Source organism: Hipposideros armiger, unplaced genomic scaffold (assembly GCF_001890085.2).
Source record: "Hipposideros armiger isolate ML-2016 unplaced genomic scaffold, ASM189008v1 scaffold_705, whole genome shotgun sequence".
Taxonomy (NCBI): domain Eukaryota; kingdom Metazoa; phylum Chordata; class Mammalia; order Chiroptera; family Hipposideridae; genus Hipposideros; species Hipposideros armiger.
Genome location: NW_017732055.1, coordinates 745,637 through 751,581, shown reverse-complemented (window position 1 = coordinate 751,581; position 5,945 = coordinate 745,637).

Here is a 5,945-nt window from a genome sequence, read left to right as displayed (position 1 = left end):
AATAATAGTCTACAGATAGTAGTAACAAATGTAGCACCATTTTACTTAAAATCAGCCAAGATTAGATTTTCCTGTCCAATTGGATATGTACAAATTTCAATGCAAATAGCTTGAAGATACCTTTACAAAACCTCCCTAAATTCGTATATCCAAGATAGCTCTTAGTAAAATGTTTGATGCCCAATAACAATGTGTTCTATAAACAATGTTTTCTTTATAATTTCATATCTGATTTTAGGATGAAATTTGACATGTACCTTAGTCACTGACTCATGATTTAAGGACAGCTCTTAGTTTTAAAATGTATTAACTATAACATATTTGAAGAAAATTAATTTGTCTACCCAAAGAGTTCCTGGCATGTGGCAGATAATACATATGTGTATATCTTTTTTGAATGAATGTCAAGTTTTGCCAGTCTTTCAAGAACCATACCATTCTATTAGGGAAGCTGACATCAATGTTTTGCCTTCTGCTTTATCCAAGGGATAATTTATGTATTGTACAATTCCTTGACTTTCCTGCCTATGTCCTGCTGCCCCAAATGTGACCATTTTGTTGAACATTAGCACCAAATCAATTTTGAAATCAGTTTTGAAACGCAAATCACCCAACTTCCCTGGCAAAGGGTTGATGGAGGTGAATGGTGAGAACAGCAGAAAGATTGAGGCTTAAGAACAGATCCTTTGGATTAACTGTAGGTTTTCGTCATGGCCTCAGTTCACTTGCCTTTATTAGCATGGGTAATTAATTATTGGTGGCTGGGTTTCCTCCTATTCTCAGGTTCTATCATCTTTCAAATGAATTTAGTCAGGGTTGATCCTACCAAATAGATTTCTAGCATAGACCCTTGATAACATTCCAGGAAATGGCAAGTGGAAGAACAACCAGTCACAACAAAGTGACATCTTTCTTCCTTTGCAATTTCCTACTCTGACAGTTCACCTTGGGATACAGCATCTGCTGGTCCACTGTTACAGTGTGTTTTCCATTAGACAGCATAATGACAGAGTCCAATATGGCAGCTTAGGTGAAAAAATATGTCCCTAGAAGCTTTCAGTCCTATTATTTCATTTTGTCTCGTTCCCTTTAATTCCTTTTTTTTGTTTGTTTTTTACATTCATGCATCTCAGTTTCTGTTCATTTGTTATATTGTTATATTTTCTTCTGAGATTCTTGAGGTAGGTGTTTATTCTTTCAGCAACGAGTGAAGCTATTTGGGAAGTGATTGGTTTTGATATTTTACTTGCTGTGCCTCTCAAAGCACAGCCTTTAAACAGAAGACCTGAAAACACATATTAGTGAGGAACTTTTGGCTCTACTCAAAAGCTACACTTAGTGTATTAGATGTAATCCACAAAATTCTACCAGACTTTAGTCCTCATCAGTTGAAAAAATCCAATCAGCAAAACACACAAACAGGTCATTATAGATGTCTGCGTCCCCACAATGTTCATATACTGAAATCCTAATCTCCAAAGTGATAATATTTGGCAGTAGGGCCTTTGGGAAGTACTTAGGTCATGAGGGCTGTTAAAATTCAACTGAGTACATTTAAAAGACCTTATTGGCTGTATTCAATGATTCATGAATTGGGCAGCATCCTATCTAGCAGATAGAAAGGAGCTCCCAGGAGCTGTATAAAATGGAAGGTTTTTATATGCAGAAAGGGGAAAAGAGTGGATTGTTTCAGGCAAGGCCACCTTCCTTTAGGGGAAAAAAGCAGTCTGTCAGGTGGATGACCTCACTAGTGCTGATCAGGAAATTCCACACTGACTGGTTAAGATAACATTCCTGGGAGATCCTGAAACCACAATTAGGCTAGGTATTAAGTCTTGGTTTGGTGACAAGGGGCTTAGCACAAGTGAATCCATTTTGGGCCTGTTGTCTCTTTTTTTGCCAGGGCTTAACCCTCATGGATGGGATGAGTACCCTTATAAAAGAGGCTCCAGAGAGCTCCCTGCCCTCCTCTGCCATGCGGGGACACAGTGAGAAGAAAGCCATCTATGAACCACGAGGCTGACTCTCACCAGACACTGAATCTGCTGTTGTCTTGATCTTGAAATTCCCAGATTCAAGAAATGTGAGAAAAAAAAAGTTGATTATAAGCCACCTAGTCTATGATATTTTTCTTATAGCAGCCCAAACATACTAAGACAAAGGCCTTTGTCATTTCCAAAATTTAGTCATATGCTTAACACCAGAGGATATTGCGTCCCTGCCCCCTGTCCTACTTAGCATAAGCAAATTTTTGTATCCTGTTCCTGTGCTATTGCTTTCAGTATTGGTGATTTTCATATGGTCAGATTACCCTTTTGGTCACAACTGTTCATGCATTTGAATACAAGATCTTGAATGTTTATTTGTTATCACATACCTGTTACGTGTAACTGTCAAAATTATACCATCCCCTTATTACATATACTCTTAATACTGCATCATCATTTATTATATAAAGAACAAGTCACTCAGAGTCTCATAAACCCCAAGAGCTTTGGTATTTGTGTTTGGGTGCACCTTCAACAGATGTACCTTCTTATTCAATTTTATCAATTTCTGCCCAAGCTGAATCAGAGAGCAGCCACCGTGCTTCTTGTTGGTGGTTGCCCCAATAAACAATGGTAACTGTGAGAGCCAGTGAATGAGTGTATTTCCCCCTTTTATTAAAACTCTAATTTATTTTATGTATTCTTAACTGTTGGAGAGAATGAGGGGTGTGGCCTTGCCTGAGCCTGGAGAACAGACTAGGTCTCTTTAGAGGGGAGAGCTGACATTTTATGACTCTTTGCAGTTCTCTCACATTGCTCATCTTTTTTCTTTTTTTTTTTTAAGATTTTTTTTTAATTGGGGGAGGGGAACAGCATGGGGGAATCAGAGAAGGGGGAAATACAAGTTGCTGTCCTTTCGTTCTTCAGTCTAGTTGTGGAGGGCGTCGCTTCACTGGCCCATGTTGGTATTATCATTGCGCTCTTGGAGGGTGAGGCAGTCGTTCACCGGCCATTGAACGGCTGTTTACAGCGGCTCACCACAGCTCATGCCGGCTGCCGGCCAGCCCCACTGCAGGCTACGCCATCACTGGCGACTCCCGGCAGCCCAGCTCCAGGCTGAGCTGTTGTTCACTATCTTAGCTGTAGAGGGCGCAGCGTCACTGGCCCTCATGTGGGATCTGAACCGGGGCCCTGCTGCTCAGAGCTGGCTTCCCAAGCCAACTCCTAACCAACGCGCCACTTGGCAGGCCCACATTGCTCATCTTTTTTAGAACCTCCTTTCAGAAGTCTCTCCTCATGAAATTCTTCAACCCACAAAGAATACTTCTTAAAAGGATGGCCATGCAGCCGATTGGCGCATTGGTTAAGAACTGGCTTGGGATGCCAGAGGGCCCCTGATCGGATCCCACATATGAGGGCCAGTGACACTGCCCTCTACAGCTAAGATGNTCTCTTCTTGACCACTAAGATATGTATGTTAGACCACTTGACATTTTCCTACGAGTGACTGAGGCTCTGTTCATTTTACTTTATTTTCATTTTGCTGCTGTATTATGTTATTTTAAAGTCCATGTTCGCTAAATCTAACATTTTAGTAACCTCAGAGTCCATTTTTATTGACTGGTTTTTTTTTTTCTTAATTATTCATCACATTTTTCTGTTTCTTTGCATGTCTAGTAACTATCAATGACATTTTGGATATTGTTAGTGATGCAAGGTCTGACAATTACGTTCTCAAACTTGCCATTGTGCATTTACATTGGCAGCACTGTATAAACAGCTTGGTAAGGTTTCATAACCATGGTATATCAGTGTCTCACAGCATGTTGACGTGTGGAGGTATCTTATGGAGTGGTATTCATTATTGTTGTTGCGTGTTTTTGTGTTTCATCACAAGAATGTCTGAGCTTAAATTAGAGTAACGAACACACGTTAAAATTCTTTTTAAATTTGGCAAGTGTGGAAGTAAAGTCAGGGACATGTTAGTCCAAGTTTATGGGGATAATGCCATAAACGACATTGTACAAAAGAATTGAACGTTTTTCTGAGGGGAGAGAGCACGACATTAATGAAAAGAGGTCAGCATGGCCAGTAACTAGCAGAACTGATGAAAACATTGCAAAACTTCAGCGAATTGTGCGTCAAAATTGTTGGCTGACTGTGAATAGCATAGCAGACCAAGTAACATTGATAGAGAAACAGGAAAATCTTAACTGAAATTCTTGACGTGAGAAAGGTGTGTGCAAAAATGGTCCTGAAGGAGCTCACTGATGAACAAAAGCAAAGGAGAGTCGAAGTTTGCCAAGACCTTTTAGAGAGGCAAGACGATGTTTTGGACCATGTTATCACTGGTGATGAAACATAGGTGTACCAATACAACCCTGAAACAAAGCGTCAAAGTTCACAATGGAAGTCAGTCAATTCACCACCACCAAAAAAGTCCCATCAGTTCAAATCAAGAGTCAAAACGATGTTGCTAACCTTTTTTGATATCAGAGGGATTATTCATTATGAATTTGTACCATCTGGACAAACAGTTAACCAAATTTACTATTTAGAAGTGCTGAAAAGGCTGCGTGAAAAAGTTAGACAACCTGTACATTTCGCCAAGTCATGGCTCTTGCATCANAAAAGGCATTTCCTACAATCTGCAGACAACTTCCTCTGTCATTCATATCACTAATAGCTACAAGAAAAAGCAAAAGTAGACATTTTGAGTCCTGACTCCATGATAGATTGTATGTTTTTCCTTTCTAGAAGCTTCTTCCTTATTTCTATCTGAATTCAAAGGGGATGATTTTTTGTTTTCACAATTCAATTCTCTTTTCTTCTGTTTCAAAACTTGCAATTTTGGAATTTTATAGTCTTTCTCTAGGTTCTTATTTGTTTTAAACTTGTTATGGTACCTTTTTTTAAAAGATAGAATGATGGGTCTCTCTTTTTCTTTTTCTTTTTTTATCTTGTCCAGACTCTTTCTTTTTTTTTTTTTTAATTTACTTTTCAATTACATTTGACATGAAATACTATATTAGTTTCAGGCATAGAACATAATGACTAGACATTTATATTCCTTATGAAGTGATCACCCCAGTAACTAGTCTAGTACCCATCTAGCACCATACATAGTTATTAAAGTGTTATTGATTATAGTCCCTATGCTGTACTTTATATCCCTGTGACTATTTTTATAGCTTGCAATTTATACTTCTTAATCCCTTTCACCTTTTTCACCCACCCCTGCTCCCCTCCCATCTGGCTACTACCAATTTGTTCTCTGTATCTATGAGTTTTTTCAGTGATGGGTACTCTTGTTTCTTATGCCCTTCCTAATGCTATTCTGTTTTTTTGTTTGTACTTTTAGCCATAACAGAACATTTCTACCAGCAAATTTTACCAATACTGAAATACTCTATCCTAGGCTATAAGTAGTAGGTGAGAATTAATTGTTTTAAAGTTCTCTTTTCCAGTCTAGGGGGATCAGAAAAGGCTACCTGGAGGAGGCGTGTGTGACACATAGTAGGCACTCAAATATTTGCTAAGGAGAACACTTCTAAACTGACACTGAAAGGGCTTCCAGGCAAGCAATTGGGAGAACGATAGGTTATTCCAGGCAAAGGAAATACTAAAAAGGACAATCAGCATTTATGAGAACCGGCATTTGTTGAGACAATTGGCATTTATTGCAAGTTCGTTAAAGTAACTTGTGAAATATTTTACATGTATTAGCTCATAGACTCCACACATTAACTCTTTTATCTCTAGTCTACAGATGAGGAAACCAAGGCTTAGATTCAGGGGCCTGCTCAGGTGTCAAGGCCCCTTAGAACACAGTAGAGGTGTAACTGGGATTCAAACCCCAGTTTGTTTGTTGACAAAGCTGGAGCTGTCATCCACTGTAGTGTAAAGACTCCTCTAACAGCAGGTGTTAGAGGCTGCAGTAAGTCTCCTTAATGTATT